This window comes from Pan paniscus, chromosome X (assembly GCF_029289425.2).
Source record: "Pan paniscus chromosome X, NHGRI_mPanPan1-v2.0_pri, whole genome shotgun sequence".
In the NCBI taxonomy this organism is placed as follows: domain Eukaryota; kingdom Metazoa; phylum Chordata; class Mammalia; order Primates; family Hominidae; genus Pan; species Pan paniscus.
In genome coordinates, this window is record NC_073272.2 from 103,058,389 (window position 1) to 103,079,424 (window position 21,036).

The 21,036-nt window shown below is 40.2% G+C and overlaps 1 long non-coding RNA gene across 9 annotated transcripts in view; it reads left to right on the top strand.

The window, feature by feature from the left end:
- The window catches only part of LOC100989489 (uncharacterized), a 96,254-nt gene that overhangs the window by 40,791 nt on the left and 34,427 nt on the right, over positions 1-21,036 (top strand). For 3 of the 9 annotated variants that reach the window (XR_008622860.2, XR_010111349.1, XR_010111348.1), the window contains exons 3-6: positions 5,047-5,210; positions 15,699-15,838; positions 18,583-18,805; positions 20,180-20,328. This is a non-coding gene — a long non-coding RNA (uncharacterized LOC100989489). Of the gene's footprint in view, positions 1-252; positions 425-512; positions 690-1,290; positions 1,357-3,823; positions 3,961-5,046; positions 5,211-15,698; positions 15,839-18,582; positions 18,806-20,179; positions 20,329-20,518; positions 20,617-20,703; positions 20,848-21,036 lie in introns of all 9 variants that reach the window. The other 6 variants (XR_010111344.1, XR_010111345.1, XR_008622861.2 and 3 more) reach the window with 5 other exon arrangements.

The window sequence follows — 21,036 nt, forward strand, 5'->3', positions numbered from 1 at the left end:
CTCAGAATCTTGAGAGATAATAAATGGCTAATGTTTGGGATGCTTTATTAAGCAGAAATGGTTATCCGTGGTTTGGGTGTACTCTTCCTCCTTTTCTGCAGTCTGTTATCATTGGATAATATAGGGATTCTATTATCCATGAAGACTTGGTGGGACTTTGTTATAATTTTTGCCATAGTCTGCATGTGGGTTTATGTATGGGTGTCAGTTTCTGAAAATTTCCTCAATTCCTTCTCAAATGGATTTTCAAAGGAATTTTCATGATATATGATTTTACCCCACTCTTGGAATGTGGAACCTACTTCTAATTCCCCTCCATGAAATGAGGCTTCACTGCAGTTACACAGGTTAAAAAGTTGAGAGGCTGCTGCTACGAATGGCTCCATGAGCCACATGAAAAACCATATTCTTACAAGGTTGCTAGGTGAGTATTTAATCAGAACAAGGGGTATTTATTCACTTTGAGAAGTGTTTCTCAAAAAAGTGTCCTGAAACTATTTTATCTGCTATAGGGATAACCTTGCAAGGAAGCTACTTTCCTTCAGCACACATAGACAGGACTCTACCAGATAGCAATGTACACTGCAGTGTTTGACTTTCTTGACTGTCCCCACACAGCACCACTTAGTGGATAAGTCTGTCCAACTCTGGGGTTCATTAAGAAGAAATGTCTTCTCAGCAGATCTGAGGTACTTTTTCCAATTTCACCTTTATAAAGAATAGAGTCAATGTATTGCTTTCTTTATCATTTTTGCATATTTTTTAGTTGGCTTAGAGCTCAGACTTGTACAAGGGGTATATTTTGGGAACCCCTTTAAGTCCCAAGCATTTTGGAGTAAGAACATAGTAATAGTTGGGGTGCCAGCAAAAAGAGAAAAGGGGAGAAGAGCTGCAGGCCCACTGTTAGACCTATCCCCCAACCCCCAAGGGACATAGCAGAACATATGCTGGCTAACTGCTTATTACTACTAAGAATTTTGAAGGGAGAGAGCCTGGGCTGTGCAACCCCTGGTTCTCCTTTGAAGTACTAATCACATAAGTGATTTTTGCCATAGAGAAGGAGTGAGTGCACAGAGAGTGTATAGAGAAGCTAGAACTGTTTTTGTCATGGATGTGCCTCCATATAGGAGAAAATACCAGGAACAGAGGATAAAAATTTCCCAGGGTATCCCAATATATGACTCAATTGAATGAGTTTCTGCCAGCTAAATAAGTATAATATTCTAGCCCTGCTTCCCTGAAATAACTTTAAGATTCCTTACATGACTTTTTTTTTTTTAATCTTCCTAGGTTATTCAGTCACATGATTATGGACAGTCTCTTAGTTTTCTGCCATGGATAGCTAATTGCTTCACGGTATGTGTTTTACACATCACCCTCAGAGGGCTAGTTCGTCTCAAAGAGCCTTAGGATACCTCCCTCGGTCTCTGTGTAGTGATGGTACTTCCCTACTGTCACTTTTAAAGCAAGCAAAACTCCTGACAATGGGGAGATGCTTTGTTTCACCAAACTGGGCAGAATTCCACAAATCACCCTTGTATGGGGTTAATTCCTCTAATTCTTAATATTTCTCAGGTGGTGGCCTGAAGACTGAAGGTGTTTTGCTTTCAGGAAAAGGCAAGAGCCAGAAGGGAGGGCTGTGTGGAGGCATTTCTGGTATGCAGGACCAGCCTGAGCATGGTGGTTGCCATAGAAACCTGAAATCATTATGGCAACCGTGACAACTTTTTATTGTTTTTTTCTTTTTTAATTTTTTAAAAAATTTCAATAGTTTTTGTGGCACAGGTGTTTTTTTGGTTACATGGATGAGTTATTTAGTGGTGACTTCTGAGATTTTGGTGTACCTGTCATCTCAGCAGTATATACGGTACCCAATATATTGTCTTTTATCCCTCACTACTCTCACAATGTCCCCCTTCCCGTGTCCCCACAGTCCATTATATCACTCTATATGTTTTTGCATCTTCATAGCTTAGCTCTCACTTATAAGTGAGAACATATGGTATTTGGTTTTCCATTCCTGAGTTATTTCACTTAGAATAATGGCCTCCAGTTCCATCCAAGTTGCTGCAAAAGACATTATTTCATTCCTTTTTATGGCTGAATAGTATTCCGTGGTGTATATATATGCCACATTTTCTTTATCCACTCTTTGGTTGATGGGCACTTTGGTTGGGTTCTATATCCTTGTAATTGCGAATTGTGCTGCTATGGACATGCATTTGCATGTGTTTTTTTCATATACTTACTTCTTTTCCTTTGGGTAGATAGTAGTGGGATTGCTAGATCGAATGGTAAATCTACTTTTAGTTCCTTAAGGAATCTCCATACTGTTTTCAATAGTGGTTGCACTAATTTGCATTCCCAGCAGCAGTGTAAAAGTGCTCCATTTTCACCACATCCATGCCAACATCTATTGTTTTTTGACTTTTTAATTATGGCCATTCTTGCAGGCATAAGGTGGTATCTCATTGTGGTTTTAATTGGCATTTCCCTGATGATTAGTGATATTGAGCATTTTTTCATATATTTGTTGGCTGTTTGTATATCTTCTTTTGAGAAATGTCTATTCATGTCCTTTGCCTACTTTTTGATGGGATTATTTGTTTTTTCTTGCTGATTTGAGTTTCTTGTATATTCTGGATACTAGTCCTTTGTTGGATGCATAGTTTGAGGGTATTTTCTCCCACTCTGTGGGTTGTCTGTTTACTCTGCTTAATTTTTTTTTAGCTGTGCAGAAACTTTTTGATTAGGTCCCATTTATTTATTTTTGTTTTTGTTGCATTTGCTTTTGGGGTCTTAGTTATGAATTCTCTGCCTAAGCCAATGTCCACGAGAGTTTATCTGATGTTATCTTCTAGAATTTTTATGGTTTCAGGTCTTAGATTTAAGTGTTTGATGCATCTTAAATTGACTTCTGTATAACGTGAGAGATGGGGATCCAGTTTCATTCTTCTACAAGTGGCTAGCCAGTTTTCCCAGCACCATTTATTGAATAGGGGTCCTTTCCTCAATTTATGTTTTAGTATGCTTTGTCAAAGATCAGTTCGCTATAAGTATTCGGCTTTATTTTCTGGGTTATCCATTCTTTTCCATTAGTTTGAGTGCCTACTTTTATACCAGTGCCATGCTGTTTTGGTAACTATAGCCTTGTAATATAATTTGATGTCTGGTAATGTGATGCCTCCAGATTTGTTCTTTCTGCTTAGAATTACTTTGACTATGTGGGCTGGGCAGGTTTTTGTTTGTTTGTTTGAGATGGAGTCTCACTCTGTTGCCCAGGCTGGAGTGCAATGGCACAATCTCCACTCACCACAACCTCCACCTCCCAGGTTCAAGTAATTCTCCTGCCTCAGCCTCCCAAGTAGCTGGGATTACAGGTGCCCACCACCAGGCCCAGCTAATTTTTGTATTTTAGTAGAGATGGGTTTCACCATGTTGGCCAGGCTGGTCTCGAACTCCTGACCTCAGGTGATCCACCCACCTTGGCCTCCCAACATGCTGGAATTACAGGCATCAGCCACTGTACCCAGCTTATATGGGCTGTTTTACGGTTGCATATGAATTTTAGGATTTTTTCTAGTTCTGTGAAAAATGTTGATATTTTGATGGGAATTGCATTGAATCTGTAGATTGCTTTGGGCAGTATGGTCATTTTCAAAATATTAATTCTTCCCACCCATGAGCATGGGATGTGTTTCCATTTGTTTGTGTCACCTATGATTTCTTTCAGCAGTGTTTTGTAGTTTTCCTCGTAGCGATCTTTCACCTCCTTGGTTAAGTATACTCCTAGGTTTATTTTTTTGTTTTCTTTTTTTTGCAGCTGTTGTAAAAAGGATTGAGTTCTTGATTGATTCCCAGCTTGGTCATTGGTGTATAGCAGTGCTACTGATTTGTTTACATTGATTTTGTAACCTGAGACTTTACTGAATTCGTGTATCAGATCTAGGAGCCTTTTGGGTAAGTCTTTTGGGTTTTTTAGGTATATGATCATATCATTGGTGAATAGCAACAGTTTGACTTCCTCCCCTCTCTTGTCTGATTGCTCTGGCTAGGATTTCCAGTACTATGTTGAATAGAAGTGGTGAAAGTGGGCATCCTTGAGTTATGACTTTTTTTTTTTTTTTTTGAGATGGAGTCTCACTCTGTCGCCTGGGCTGGAGTGCAGTGGTACGATCTCGGCTCACTACAACCTCCGCCTCCCAGGTTCAAGAAATTCTAGTGCCTCAGCCTCCCTGAGTAGCTGGGATTACAGGTGCCCACCACAATGCCTGGCTAATTTTTCTATTTTTAGTAGAGATGGGGTTTAACCATGTTGGCCAGGGTGATCTCAAATTCCTGACCTCAAGTGATCCGCCAGCCTTGGCCTCCCAAAGTGCTGGGGAGTGACAACTTTTTAATATAGACCAACATAGCCTGGCAAGAAAAGCAAGGTCCTGCCTTCAGGTGTTTAGGACTCAGCTGAGGGTGTGGGTGCTCTGTGGTTGGGGACTGAACCTCCCTAGGGTGTGGGGGACAAAGGGATGCCAGATCCAAGTTGCCTCGTTCCCACTTTGTAACAAGTTGCCTTAGCAGTCTCATGAGAAAGCTGGGACCCTCCTGGCCCCAGTGAGTGTGGTGTCCTGCTCGAGGTGTCCTGGGGCTACTTTCCTTGTAAAGGTGGAACACAGGAGGACGAGAGAGGTAAAGACTCGCTGAACCCAGCTTCCCCCTCTGTAGAATGGGGAGAAGAATGCTCACCTACAGGATTGCTGGAACCTGCAGTGATACACATGCAAGATGATAGATAGCCCTGTGGTTATTACTGGATGATGGATGCTTGTATGGATTCAAGCAATTTCCTATTTCTTTTTAAATTTGTTATGAGACAGACAAAGAAAGATGAAAAGGCCCCAGTGAGAAAGCCATTATACTTCCTGGTTGTTATGATCACTACCCAATTGTATCAGTGCCACTGGTCACTAACCTAGTACCCAGCATGGCGCCAGGCTTATAGTTGCTCCAGTAAAGCACAGTGATTGCTGGATTCTCTCTTTCTCTTTGCAGTTCTTCATCGGGTAATTGAGCTGATATCAGGTGTCTGAAGGAGGCAAGTTTTGAAGATGTGGGTCATGATGGCTGCTGAAGCTTCTACTCCATATTTGAAGGTCAGCAGTTCTCAGGAAACCTCTAGCACTTCCATTCCTGGTGGGATGTGATGCCTGTCTCAGGTGAGCTCATAGATGTGAACGGAAGCATGTTGTAGAAAAGCACTTGTGAGGTTCACAAAATAATCTAAAAGTAGAGAAGCTATTTTGATATCACCTTTGGAGAAGAGGTTTATCAGGTAGACTCTTACTTGGTAGTGAGGCTTTTATACATTCTATGGTAAAATTTTGTAGTAGCCAATAATTTTTGAAGTGTTAGTTTAAAATGCCCATTTAAAAATTTGTTATTTTAATAAATGACAATTACACTAGAATTTATCCTATTATAATGATACATAACCATGTTGTCTAAAATAGCCAGGTATTCTTAAATATCACTTTATTTTACCAAGTTATCATTTCAAATGATTATTTCTGTTGTGGACATATATAGTGTGAACGACTTGATAAGACATAGTGTCCATCTGCTAATGTGACAAGGTCATGTTAGTGGGAATTGTTCTCCTGATTAATTCAGTATCATCAAATCTCAGAAAAATACAAGTATATTTCAGATGCTTTATTGAGGTATGTTTGATATGAAATATACTAAGTATATTTAAAGCCTTTACTTTAGTAAGCTTTGGCATATGTATGCACCAATGAAACCAACACCATAGTCAAAGTAATGAACATATCCATCACCCCAAAAAGCATTTTCCTGCCCCTTTGTAATCATCCCACCTACTTGTCTCCCTCCAGCTTCCATGTCCCTCCTATCTCTCTCCATTTCCAGGCAACCACTGCTCTTCTGTCATTGTAGATTGATTTACATTTCCTATAATTTTATGTAAATGGCATCATACAATATGTATTTTTTTGGTCTGGCTTCTTACATTCAGCCTATTAACTTTTTGATTTATCTTTATTGTTGCATGATTGAATAATTCCTTTTTAAAATTGCTAAGTAGTATATGGATATACCACAATTTGTTTTATCCATTCACTTTTTCATGGACAGTAGGTAGTTTTCAGTTTGGGGTTCTTCTAAATAAAGCTGCCATAACCATTTGTGTAAATGTCTTTATATGTACACATGCTTTCTTTCTCTAGGGTAAATACTAGGAGTCCAATGGCTGGATCATGTGGTAGATGTGAGATTAACATTGTAAGAAACTGCCAAACTGTTTTCCAAAGTGGTAGTACCATTCCTTATTCATTCCCATCAGCAGTATATGAGAATTCCATTCTCCACAACCTTGCCAAAGCTTGGTATGGTCAGTCTTTTTTACTTTAGCCATTCTCATGGGTGCATAGTAATATCTCATTAGAGTTTTAATTTACTTTTTTTTTTCAAGACATTGTCTTGCTCTGTCACCCAGGCTGGAGTGCAGTGGCATAATCTCAGCTCACTGCAACCTCTGCCTCCTGGGTTCAAGCAATTCTGCTGCCTCAGCCTCCTGAATAGTTGGGATTACAGGCACCCACCACTGCACCTGGCTCATTTTTGTATTTTTAGTAGAGGCAAGGTTTCACCATGTTGGCCAGGCTGGTCTCAAACTCCTGACCTCGTGATCCGCCCACCTCGGCCTCCCAAAGTGCTGGGATTACAGGCATGAGCCACTGCACCTGGCCTACATTTTCTTAATGACTATTATTGTTAAACATCTTTTCATGTGATTACTTGCCATTTGTATATATTCTTTGGTAAAGTTTCTGTTTCTATTATTTTCCCATTTATTTATTGGAGTGTCTGTTTACTTTTTACTTTTAAATGATTTTATATATTCTGGATATAAATTCTTTGTCAGTTATACGATTTTTCAAATACTTTTTCCCAGTCATTGACTTATCTTTTCATTCTCTCAACAGTGGCTTTTAGAAGAGCAGAAATTTTTAACCTTGAGGAAGTGCCATTTATAATTTTTGTATTTAGGGTTAAGATGTTTTTATTGATGTCCTATCTAAAAAATGTTTACCTACTCACAGTCACAAGGATTTACTCCTGTCTTTTCTTGTAGGAGTTTATACATTTGGATTTTATAGTTAGGTCTCAGATTCAGTTTGAGTTGATTTTGTATATGTTGTGATATATGGATTACAGTTTATTTTTGTGTATGTATATGGATATCTACTTATTACAGAACCATTCGTTGAAAAGACTATTTACTTTTCCACTGAATAGTCTTTACATCATTGTCAAAAATCAGTTGTCCGTGTGTGCATAGGTTTACTTCTGGATTCCTTATTCTGTCCTTTTGATCTACTTTTCCCCTTCAATGGCAATAGCACACTGTCTTGATTACTGTAGGTTTATAATGAGTTTTGAAATTAGGTAGTGTTTGTCCTATACCTCTGTTCTATTTTACAGTTGTTTTTCACAGTTTAGGTGTTCTGTATTTGTATATGATTTTAATATCCACTTGCCAATTTCTTTGAAAAATGTATAGAACATTTATTGGGATTGCACTGAATCTGTATATTAGTTTGTGGGGAATAAACGTCTTAACAATACTGACTCTTCTGACTCATGAACACAGTATGTCCTTTACTTCTTTGGGTCTTCCTTCTCTCAGCAATGTTTTGTAGTATTCAATGTACAAATGTTCCATATCTACGAACAGATAATTCATAAATATTTCCTACTTATTGATGCTGCTGTCAATGGCATTATTTCTTAAATAGAATTCTTAATCATTACATTTTCATGGAACCACCAGCAACCAGATTATTAATAATGACTATTGAAGAATCTTGGTAAAAAGCACAGGCTACTCTAGGATGGAAAAGGTATTTGATGCTTGATGTGCATGTACATGTATTTCTATATCAGCTTTTAGAAATCATTGGCAATACACTGAAACTAGGGATAAAAATGTACCCCTGACAGTTCTACAGGTAATCTCCAGAAAAATCAATGACTAAAATAATATAGGTTAGTAGCTTTCAACTTTATGTTTCTGCTATATTTGAATATGTTAAAATGTGAGGTTGTACTTTTTTGTCCCCAGTAAACCCACCTTAAAAAATTCCTGGGATCTTGGATGGTGAGAGAGCACTGGGGAGAGGCAATGCATCTATATGAGTATTTGTGAATGTATCAATTTGTGTGTTGCTGAAGCTGCCAGGAATGTGTATTATGAGGTGTTGAGACAAATTACTATGTATTACGTCAGTGTTATTCATTTCCTAGCACATGTTGGTAACAAGATATAGGGGGTTGTTTGTTTTTTCCCAGTGTTCCTTGGCTAGCCTGGTTACCATGGTGACTCCATGACTCTTATGGGATTTAGTGTAGAGTGAGTGTCCATTTATGATTTTTGCCTGAGTCACTTATTTCGATGATAGTTGTGAAGTGTTGTTTTTAAAATTCTGATATTCCTTTCAAAACTATGAGTTGGCGTTTAGAAAAGGGCAGAGTTTTCTCTTCTTATTTATCTGTGTATGTATGTATGTATATCAGTGTGACTCAGAGATTCTCATATTTCTCAAAGGATTACCCTGTGCTATTATTATTATTATAAATTTCGATGCTCAAATTGTCCCAGAATTGGCCAGTGGAAGGACCTTGAAGTTGGCTTCAGTGTCCAATTCACACCTCCCTAAAATTCCTTGAGCATGTACTTTGCTCTCTGAACCTGACTATATCCCCATCTGTAGAAAGGAAGTAATGATGTCTACCTTAGAGCATGGCTTTGAGCATTTGAAGAGAAAAAGTCTGAAGATAACAACCCATATCGTGTTGCATCTAGTAGGCCTTCAACAAATGTAAGTTCCCCACTCCAACTTTGCCTCCTTCATTCTGTCAGTGCGATGCCTCTGACATTAAAATTCACATCATGAATACCAAAGAGAATACTTGGAAATGTGACAGGAAGCAGGCGTAAGTCTACATTTCTTTTTTTTTTATTATTATTATACTTTAAGTTTTAGGGTACATGTGCACAACGTGCAGGTTTGTTACATATGTATACATGTGCCATGTTGGTGTGCTGCACCCATTAACTCGTCATTTAGCATTAGGTATATCTCCTAAAGCTATCCCTCCCACCTCCCCCCACCCCACATCAGTCTCCGGTGTGTGATGTTCCCCTTCCTGTGTCCATGTGTTATCATTGTCCAATTCCCACCTATGAGTGAGAACATGTGGTGTTTGGTTTTTTGTCCTTGTGATAGTTTGCTGAGAATGATGGTTTCCAGCTTCATCCATGTCCCTACAAAGGACATGAACTCATCATTTTTTATGGCTGCATAGTATTCCATGGTGTATATGTGCCACATTTTCTTAATCCAGTCTATCATTGTTGGACATTTGGCTTGGTTCCAAGTCTTCACTATTGTGAATAGTGCCGCAATAAACATACGTGTGCATGTGTCTTTATAGCAGCATGATTTATAATCCTTTGGGTATATACCCAGTAATGGGATGGCTGGGTCAAATGGTATTTCTAGTTCTAGATCCCTGAGGAATCACCACACCGTCTTCCACAATGGTTGAACTAGTTTACAGTCCCACCAACAGTGTAAAAGTGTTCCTATTTCTCCACATCCTCTCCAGCACCTGTTGTTTCCTGACTTTTTAATGATCGCCATTCTAACTGGCATGAGATGGTATCTCATTGTGGTTTTGATTTGCATTTCTCTGATGGCCAGTGATGATGAGCATTTTTTCATGTGTTTTTTGGCTGCATAAATCTCTTCTTTTGAGAAGTGTCTGTTCATATCCTTCGTCCACTTTTTGATGGGGTTGTTTGTTTTTTTCTTGTAAATTCATTTGAGTTCACTGTAGATTCTGGATATTAGCCCTTTGTCAGATGAATAGCTTGCAAAAATTTTCTCCCATTCTGTAGGTTGCCTGTTCACTCTGATGGTGGTTTCTTTTGCTGTGCAGAAGCTCTTTAGTTTAATTAGATCCCATTTGTCAATTTTGGCTTTTGTTGCCATTGCTTTTGGTGTTTTAGACATGAAGTCCTTGCCCATGCCTATGTCCTGAATGGTATTGCTTAGGTTTTCTTCTAGGGTTTTTATGGTTTTAGGTCTAACATGTAAGTCTTTAATCCATCTTGAATTAATTTTAGTATAAGGTGTAAGGAAGGGATCCAGTTTCAGCTTTCTACATATGGCTATCCAGTTTTCCCAGCACCATTTATTAAACAGGGAATCCTTCCCCCATTGCTTGTTTTTGTCGGGTTTGTCAAAGATCAGATAGTTGTAGATATGTGACATTATTTCTGAGGGCTCTGTTCTGTTCCATTGGTCTATAGCTCTGTTTTGGTACCAGTACCATGCTGTTTTGGTTACTGTAGCCTTGTAGTATAGTTTGAAGTCAGGTAGTGTGATGCCTCCAGCTTTGTTCTTTTGGCTTAGGATTGACTTGGCGATGCAGGCTCTTTTTTGGTTCCATATGAACTTTAAAGTAGTTTTTTCCAATTCTGTGAAGAAAGTCATTGGTAGCTTGATAGGGATGGCACTGAATGTATAAATTACCTTGGGCAGTATGGCCATTTTCATGATATTGATTCTTCCTACTCATGAGCATGGAATGTTCTTCTATTTGTTTATATCCTCTTTTATTTCATTGAGCAGTGGTTTGTCGTACTCCTTGAAGAGGTTCTTCACATCCTTTGTAAGTTGGATTCCTAGGTATTTTATTCTCTTTGAAGCAGTTGTGAATGGGAGTTCACTCATGATTTAGCTCTCTGTTTGTCTGTTATTGGTGTATAAGAATGCTTCTGATTTTTGCACATTGATTTTGTATCCTGAGACTTTGCTGAAGTTGCTTATCAGCTTAAGGAGATTTGGGGCTGAGACGATGGGGTTTTCTAGATATACAATCATGTCATCTGCAAACACGGACAATTTGACTTCCTCTTTTCCTAATCAAATACCCTTTATTTCTTTCTCCTGCCTGATTGCCCTGGCCAGAACTTCCAACACTATGTTGAATAGGAGTGGTGAGAGAAGGCATCCCTGTCTTGTGCCAGTTTTCAAAGGGAATGCTTCCAGTTTTTGGCCATTCAGTATGATATTGGCTGTGGGTTTGTCATAAATAGCTCTTATTATCTTGAGATACATCCCATCAATACCTAATTTATTGAGAGTTTTTAGCATGAAGCATTGTTGAATTTTGTCAAAGGCCTTTTCTGCATCTGTTGAGATAATCATGTGGTTTTTGTCTTTGGTTCTGTTTATATGGTGGATTACATTTTTTGATTTCCGTATGTTGAACCAGCCTTGCATCCCAGGGATGAAGCCCACTTGATCATGGTGGATAAGCATTTTGATGTGCTGCTGGATTCGGTTTGCCAGTATGTTATTGAGGATTTTTGCATCGATGTTCATCAGGGATACTGGTCTAAAATTCTCTTTTTTTGTTGCGTCTCTGCCAGGCTTTGGTATCAGGATGATGCTGGCCTCATAAAATGAGTTAGGGAGGATTCCCTCTTTTTCTATTGATTGGAATAGTTTTGGAAGGAATGGTACCAGCTCCTCCTTTTACCTCTGGTAGAATTCGGCTGTGAATCCATCTGGTCCTGGACTTTTTTTAGTTGGTAAGCTATTAATTATTGCCTCAATTTCAGAGCCTGTTATTGGTCTAGTCAGAGATTCAACTTCTTCCTGGTTTAGTCTTGGGAGAGTGTATGTGTCGAGGAATTTATCCATTTCTTCCAGATTTTCTAGTTTATTTGCATAGAGGTGTTTATAGTATTCTCTGATGGTAGTTTGTATTTCTGTGGGATCGGTGGTGATATCCCCTTTATCATTTTTTATTGCATCTATTTGATTCTTCTCTCTTTTCTTGTTTATTAGTCTTGATAGCAGTCTATCAATTTTGTTGATCTTTTCAAAAAACCAGCTCCTGGATTCATTGATTTTTTGAAGGGTTTTTTGTGTCTCTATCCCCTTCAGTTCTGCTCTGATCTTAGTTATTTCTTGCCTTCTGCTAGCTTTTGAATGTATTTGCTCTTGCTTCTCTAGTTCTTTTAATTGTGATGTTAGGGTGTCAATTTTAGATCTTTTCTGCTTTCTCTTTGGGGCATTTAGTGCTATAAATTTCCCTCTACACACTGCTTTGAATGTGTCCCAGAGATTCTGGTATGTTGTGTCTTTGTTCTCGTTGGTTTCAAAGAACATCTTTATTTCTGCCTTCATTTCGTTATGTACCCAGTAGTCATTCAGGAGCAGGTTGTTCAGTTTCCATGTAGTTGAGTGGTTTTGAGTGAGTTTCTTAATCCTGAGTTCTAGTTTGATCACACTGTTGTCTGAGAGACAGTCTGTTATAATTTCTGTTCTTTTACATTTGCTGAGGAGTGCTTTACTTCCAACTATGTGGTCAATTTTGGAATAGGTGTGGTGTGGTGCTGAGAAGAATGTATATTCTGTTGATTTGGGGTGGAGAGTTCTGTAGATGTCTATTAGGTCCGCCTGGTGCAGAGCTGAGTTCAATTCCTGGATATCCTTGTGAACTTTCTGTCTCGTTGATCTGTCTAATGTTGAGAGTGGGGTGTTAAAGTCTCCCATTATTATTGTGTGGGAGTCTAAGTCTCCTTGTAGGTCACTAAGGACTTGCTTTATGAATCTGGGTGCTCCTGTATTGGGTGCATATATATTTAGGATAGTTAGTTCTTCTCGTTGAATTGATCCCTTTACCATTATGTAATGGCCTTCTTTGTCTCTTTTGATCTTTGTTGGTTTAAAGTCTGTTTTATCAGAGACTAGGATTGCAACCCCTGCTTTTTTTTGTTTTCATTTGCTTGGTAGATCTTCCTCCATCCCTTTATTTTGAGCCTATGTGTGTCTCTGCACGTGAGATGGGTTTCCTGAACACAGCACACTGATGGGTCTTGACTGTTTATCCAATTTGCCAGTCTGTGCCTTTTAATTGGAGCATTTAGCCCATTTACATTTAAGGTTAGTATTGTTATGTGTGAATTTGATCCTGTCATTATGATGTTAGGTGGTTATTTTGCTCATTAGTTGATGCAGTTTCTTCCTAACCTCAGTGGTCTTTACAATTTGGTATGTTTTTGCAGTGGCTGGTACCAGTTGTTCCTCTCCATGTTTAGTGCTTCCTTCAGGAGCTCTTTTAGGGCAGACCTGGTGGTGACAAAATCTCTCAGCATTTGCTTGTCTGTAAAGTATTTTATTTCTCCTTCACTTATGAAGCTTAGTTTGGCTGGATATGAAATTCTGGCTTGAAAATTCTTTTCTTTGAGAATGTTGAATATTGGGCCCCACTCTCTTCTGGCTTGTAGAGTTTCTCCCGAGAGAGCAGCTGTTAGTCTGATGGGCTTTCCTTTGTGGGTAACCCGACCTTTCTCTCTGGTTGCCCTTAACATTTTTTCCTTCATTTCAACTTTGATGAATCTGACAATTATGTGTCTTGGATTTGCTGTTCTCGAGGAGTATCTTTGTGGTGTTCTCTGTATTTCCTGAATTTGAATGTTGGCCTGCCTTGCTAGATTGGGGAAGTTCTCCTGGATAATATCCTGCAGAGTGTTTTCCAACTTGGTTCCATTCTCCCCGTCACTTTCAGGTACACCAATTAGATGTAGATTTGGTATTTTCACATAGTCCCATATTTCTTGGAGGCTTTGTTTGTTTCTTTTTATTCTTTTTTCTCTAAACTTCTCTTCACACTTCATTTCATTCATTTCGTCTTCCATCGCTGATACCCTTTCTTCCAGTTGATCTCATCGGTTACTGAGGCTTGTGCATTCGTCACGTATTTCTCGTGCCTGGTTTTCAGCTCCATCAGGTCCTTTAAGGACTTCTCTGCATTGGTTATTCTAGTTAGCCATTCATCTAATCTTTTTTCAAGGTTTTTAACTTCTTTGCCATTGGTTCATACTTCCTCCTTTAGCTTGGAGTAGTTTGATCTTCTGAACACTTCCTCTCTCAACTCGTCAAAGTCATTCTCCATCCAGCTTTGTTCTGTGGCTGGTGAGGAGCTGTGTTCCTTTGGAGGAGGAGAGGCACTCTGATTTTTAGTGTTTCCGGTTTTTCTGCTCTGTTTTTTCCCCATTTTTGTGGTTTTATCTACCTTTGGTCTTTGATGATGTTGACATACAGATGGGTTTTTGGTGTGGATGTCCTTTCTGTTTGTTAGTTTTCCTTCTAACAGTCAGGACCCTCAGCTGCAGGTGTGTTGGAGTTTACCGGAGGTCCACTCCAGACCCTGTTTGCCTGGGTATCAGCAGCGGAGGCTGCAGAACAGTGCATATTGGTGAACAGCAAATGTTGCTGTCTGATCGTTCCTCTGGAAGTTTTGTCTCAGAGGAGTACCCGGCCGTGTGAGGTGTCAGTCTGCCCCTACTGGGGGCTGCCTCCCAGTTAGGCTACTCGGGAGTCAGGGACCCACTTGAGGAGGCAGTCTGTCCATTCTCAGATCTCAAGCTGCGTGCTGGGAGAACCACTACTCTCTTCAAAGCTGTCAGACAGGGACATTTAAGTCTGCAGAGGTTATTGCTGTCTTTTGTTTGTCTGCCCTGCCCCCAGAGGTGGAGCCTACAGAAGCAGGCAGGCCTGCTTGAGCTGTGGTGGGCTCCACCCAGTTCGAGCTTCCTGGCTGCTTTGTTTACCTACTCAAGCCTGAGCAATGGCGGGCGCCCCTCCCCCAGCCTCACTGCCACCTTGCAGTTTGATCTCAGACTGCTGTGCTAGCAATGAGGGAGGCTCCGTGGGCATAGGACCCTCCGAGCTATGTGCGGGATATAATCTCCTGGTGTGCTGTTTCTTAAGCCCATTGGAAGAGCGCAGTATTAGAGTGGGAGTGACCCAATTTTCCAGGTGCTGTCTGTCACCCCTTTCTTTGACTAGGAAAGGGAATTCCCTGACCCCTTGAGCTTCCTGGGTGAGGCAATGCTTTGCTCTGCTTCAGCTCACGCACGGTGCGCTGCACCCACTGTCTGGCACTCCCTAGTGAGATGAACCTGGTACCTCAGTTGGAAATGCAGAAATCACCCGTCTGCTGCGTCGCTCACACTGGGAGCTGTAGACTGGAACTGTTCCTATTCGGCCATCTTGGCTAAGACTTAAGTCTACATTTCTATTATCATTTCTTATTATGTGCAATCTTTTTTTTTTTTTTGTGATGGAGTCTTGCTCTGTTGCCCAGGCTGGAGTGCAATGGCACAATCTCGGCTCACTGCAACCTCTGCCTCCTGGGTTCAAGTGATTCTCCTGCCTCAGCCTTCCAAGTAGCTGGGACTATTATAGGCACATGCCACCATGCCTGGCTAATTTTTTTGTATTTTTAGTAGAGACAGGGTTTCACCATGTTAGCCAGGACGGTCTCAGTCTCCTGACCTTGTGATCTGCCCACCTTGGCCTCCCAAAGGGCTGGGATTACAGGCGTGAGCCACTGTGCCCAGCCTATCATGTGCAATCTTGAGTATCACTGCTGTGTGGTGGTGGGGACAGTGAGATGAAGCTGAGGGAGAGGAAAAACCTCATTGCTTAGCTTCCAGTTAACTGAATGGGGTATAGGCAAAACATCATCACACGTACAACCTCCTTACTTGTCCTCTTTCTTTCCTCACTATTCCATGTGCTTTCTTATCTCCCTTCTAGTGTAACATCAGAGAAGGGGTGTACTCTGTGCCCTAGAACTAGGAGCTAACAGAGAAAAACCAAATGTGATGTGGAGTCTGCTAGACAGGCTACTGGAGCAAGAGTGAAGTGATGAAAGTCTCATCATTGGGTCATATTAGGTGAGTCACTTCCCTTCCACCAGCCTCATCTATTCAACAGGATAATAATTCCCAATCTTCCTGACCACTCAAGAATACTCTGGAGATTAACAATGAACTCATATGGGAAAGCAAACTGTGATCTTAGGTGGGAGGGAAGGACCGGTCACTTTTGAGTAATTACCTTAACAGAGACAATCCAGATGTCCTAGAGTTCTCCATGGTGGGCATTAAATTAATGGCACAGTAATGTGAGGTGTTTTCATCAGAATTTTGCCAAGTATGGTTCGTGGACTACTTCATCAAAATCATCATGGATTGCCTGTTAAAATAGTAGATATTTGGGTCTACTATAAGTCAGCTGAATGAAAAACAGGGAGATGTGGTGGCAGGTATCTATATTTTGAGAAATTTTTCCAATTGGTTGTGGTACTCATCCATGTTTGAAAAGCACTGCTGTGGATTTGCAACAAGGTCTATGAAAAATTTGAATCCTTTCATGTCTAATTTCATCATTGGTTGCTCCTACTACTTTGCTTTTAATATCTGTGTCATTTCTGTTTTGTGAAATAGGTACCAGTTCCTTTAATTCAGTAATTTTCATTCAGTGATTTATGTGTGGAGCATTGATCTAAGCACTGGGGAAACAGCACAGAGAACAAGACAAACATGGTCCCCGGACATATCATTTCTAGTTTGAGAAAACTGGTAATAAGTAGGTAAACAGATCAATGAGCAGGGTAATTTCATATGGGGATTTGTGTTTTAACACATATAGAGTATTAAATGACCAAGATAAAGATAATTACAGATGGGGTTGTAAGTGAAGCTCCTTTTCAGTAAGTGACATTTGAGCTGAGTCCTGGATAACAAAAAGAAGCTAGGCACAGACTGACTTTTTGCCAGTGTGTATACAATGTGCATGGGCACCGTGTGTTCCAAGAGCAGGGAAAAGCTCAAGTGCCTAGAGCCTGGCAGACAATGCACAGACTGGTGAGATGAGGTTGAAGGGGCAGATAGGAGCAATATTGTTTAAGCCATTGTAAGGAGTTTGGATTGTATTGTGAGTGTGGAGGGTTAGAGAATGGGAACAATATCATCTGACTCATGTTTTCAGAAAGTGACTCTGGTCACTGTGCAAAGAATGGACTAGAGAGGGAGAAGATAGTGTGTGAGAATAACCATTAGAAAATATTGCGGAAGTCTAGGGAGGAGCAAGCTGATGGTATCAATGCTGCAGCCATGTGTAGAGGGAGAAATGGACCTTGACAGGATGTGTTTGGAGGTAGGGAGGGTAAGACCTGTAGTAGCTATGTGTGTGAAGTATGTGGGGATAAGGCAGAATAAAGTATGACCCCTCAGCTTTTTGTACAGCCATGTGGAAAAATGATAGTGCTGTTTTGTGAGATCAGTCATTCCAAGTGCTTTTGAGATGTTCTTAAGTTAATTAAAATTTAGGTCATCCAAGGTTGGTTGTAGTGAAAATTAGAGATTTTAAGAATGCAGGTTGTGTATTTCAAAATAGTTAAGAGAATAATTTAGATGTTTCTAGCATAAAGAAAACAAATAGTTAAGGTGATGGATATCTCAGTTATACTGATATGATCTTTACAAATATATGAGTGTGTTAAATTTTCACATGTACCCCCCAAAATATGTAACCCTATATTATATATCAATTGAAAAAATAAATAAAGGTAATAGTAATGTTCAAAAAAAGAGATATCCTTGCTGATTCCCACTTTATAGATGAGAAACTGAGTGGCAGAGAGAATAAGGACTTTGCCTGAGACTACACAGTTAGGGAGTGGGACAGCTTGGATTTGTGTCCAGGATGTCATGCTTCAGAGCCTGAAAACTGTCACAGATTTGTTAGATGAAAGAAACAGTCTGCACAAGCGTGCATGTTTTAGGAATGCATTTAAAGTAATACTTAGTATGTTAATAGATGTATACAAACACTGGCCCTAGTAACAAAAAGGTGAATGGTGACCTTGGTAAGATCACATTCATTACAATCCTGGCAATGGAAGTCATAGTGCAGTGGGATAGGGGGTTAGTGGCGAATAAAGAATGTTAACAAGGAATGCAGAAAACTATTTTTAGAGCTTTAACTTTGAAGGGAAAAGAGGAGAGAGAGAGAGAGAGGAAGAAGAAGAGGAAGAGGAAGAAGGAGGAGGGAGAGGGAGGGGTATCTTAAGTGGAAAAGATAGGTTGTCAAAGAAGATGAGGACTGTGATTGCACTTTTGGAGAGGACTATGATGTGTGTTGGGGGTCGAACATGTTCGTGTGCACGTCACCTACAGGGATGTGTCTGGAGAGCGTGCATTATCCTAAGGGACAACAGACCCCTTGGGGCCAGGGGGTAGGAGTAGGGTCAGTGAGAGATGCAGGATGATTTAAATGTATTGAAGTGCTTTTGCATAGTGTTTGAAATTTTGTATTCGGGGGGAAAAAGTATTTTAATAAAAATTGAAAACAAAATACTTATCATCAGATTGACAAAAGTAATGTGCACATATATTCCATATATATATATTTTTTGCTTTGGAAAAGCATTCATTGTAGCCAATTTTATGGGGAAACAAAGCAGATTTTAAAAAATGAATGGAGAGTGTGTGTGTGTGTGTGTGTTTCTAGCTAGTCTAGCTCCACCACCTCAAGTACAGCTCACAGTTGCAGTATTATCTTCAGTTCAGACCAGGACTGGCTTCTGATCTCAGATTTAGATATCCCACAAAAAGTGCTTCTGTTAATATTCCAGAAAAAATGATGGATACAGAAGGATAGCTGGATGTAAGTGAAAAGTTCCAGAAAACCATGTCTGATCCCATTAATCAAGCTCCCAACTTTCATCCCTCCCTGCCCGCTGCTGAGTCCCCTGGTCTACACTCAGAGTTGCAATCCTGACTCTGGCCACCAAGAGGCATTACAGCTATCTCCACGTTCCTTGCTCTTTCTTAATGAAAAGGGGTAAATTTCGCAGAGTAAGTAATGTTATGAAACTTTTCTTTACTGTGATACCAATAGTTCGGAATACCCATTTGTATATTAAAGCAGGCCAATTTGCTGTTGATTCCAAATCTACAGCGCATTCAGTAATTTATTTTTTCCTTCATTAGCGTAGGTTGAGGTGTCCACGCTGTAGGGGGGGGGTCCCTCCTGGAGAGCAGGGTGTTCACCACCCATCACTCCAACCCTGTACAGGCTTCTCAGACCTTCTCCCACTCCCTCCCACTGACCCCCCTCTCCAAGACATTGTGGACACAGCTGCCCAGACCCCACTCCAGCGCCTCATCCTTTCAGTCACTTCCTGCTGCCCTGGGCTCCCCCAATCCTGCCTCCCAGCAACAGCCAAGGCACATCAGACCTACCTGGTGTTTCATCCTATGGATGTCCCACAGTATGTTTTTACACTCTTTTTTACACCTGTCAGGGTTGTTTTTTTTTTCCAGACAGAATCATTCTGCAGTTCCTTTCATAGACTGGGTTTTAGGGGAGGATACCGTATTTTTCTGCTCCTTGCTTACACTTTGTAGAGAAGTTTGATAATAGTGGTACAGTGATGCCCCCTCATGACAGAAGCCTGAACTGCAGCAGCTTGAACATCGCTGAGCAGGAAGGTGGGAGGGAGGTGCTGTGGCCCATGCACACCCTACAGAGTTTTCTGGAAGTGTGAGTAGAAAAATGGGCATTCCCACTGTACAGGGATACTGACGGCCACCAGACAGAAAGTGTGGCCTCTTTATGTGCTATGTGAAAGCACAAAATGATCATTTCTATGTTTATGCTTTCAAACCTCTGGATAAATAGCTACAGACCTATATAAGCAAAAATGCATCTTGGCCACTAAGTGATCTTTGTGACCCACATTTGCCCTCATTGTGATCATCTTTGCATACACATGCGTTTCCATAATAATGTTTTAAATTTCCTTCCAAAAATAATTGTAGTCTCTTTTTTTTTATCAACCAGGTGGTTCATGATGTGGGTGCCCCAAAAATTCATTTAATTAGTATCCCAGTCATAAAAATGTAGTTGCTTTAACATTTTTTCCTGTTACAAACAATAGTATACTTAATATCCTCCTCATATATATGCAAATATATTTGTAAGCATTTCTGTCAAAAAAAAAAAAAAAAAGTTCCTGGAAGTGGTCTTTCAAAACCCTAGGAACTGTAAAATTTTATATTAACATAGTGAAATCCAAATACTATTTCTAACTTATATTCCTTACATAACAGTATGTAAGGACCTTGTGTCTTCACACATTAGAAATAATGTGAATCATTGCTAATCTTACGGGCAACAAATCACCTCTCATCGTTATCTTCATTAAAACTTGTTTTGCTGAATTCTAGAATTCCATCCTATGGATATGACGTCAGTTTTCTCAAACCTGTGTTATTCAGAGTGTTCTGATATTCCCTGTTATCTACACTGTGTGGAAGACATCTTTTCAGAGTCTGTGCATGGCTGAAGGGCACAGTTCCTGTAGCTGTTTACACTGGTGAGCCAAATGGGTCCTCTTAGAGCCCTACTAACTGTCTTGGAGGTTATTACAGTACTAATAACAGAAACTGGTTGCTGTACATGTGTGTGTATTTGTCACTGCTTGTGTGTGTGCACAGCATTTCCCTCTGCTTCCTTCTGCCCCTTCATAATTTGGGGTACCGGTTGGTCTTTCTTCCTAAATTCAGGCCCAGAAATAAAGGAAGGGAATTTTCAGAATGACAGTACTTATAACCAGATGCTTATCAGCATCCTTCACAATGTCCTGAAGATAAACTTCTAAAAGGTAAATTGTTGGTGCAAAGGGTGTGCACCTATGTAGCCCTTTGATAAGTATTGCAATACTGACACCCAGAGAGGTAATGCCATTTAGATTCCTCAGGTGGAGTCACAGGAGAAAATCCCAAGAGAAGTAAAAAATAATAATGCTGATGTCATGTTAGAGTGGAGGCCCTGGACGCTGTTGTGGACCCACTCTCCAGTTTCTTCCACAGTTAGAAGATGTGGAAGTGATCAGGTGCAACTCGAATTTTTCATACAAGTGAAGCCCGAGTCAGCGTGAGGGGTGGTGGTGGTGGGGCAGGGAGAGACTGCCATTGCTTGGAGTTACTTAGGACACAGTCAGCAGGGCTGGGATACAGCTACGGTTTTATATATATTCATGGGTATAGAAAACATGGGCATCAAGGCCTTCATATGAAAAAGT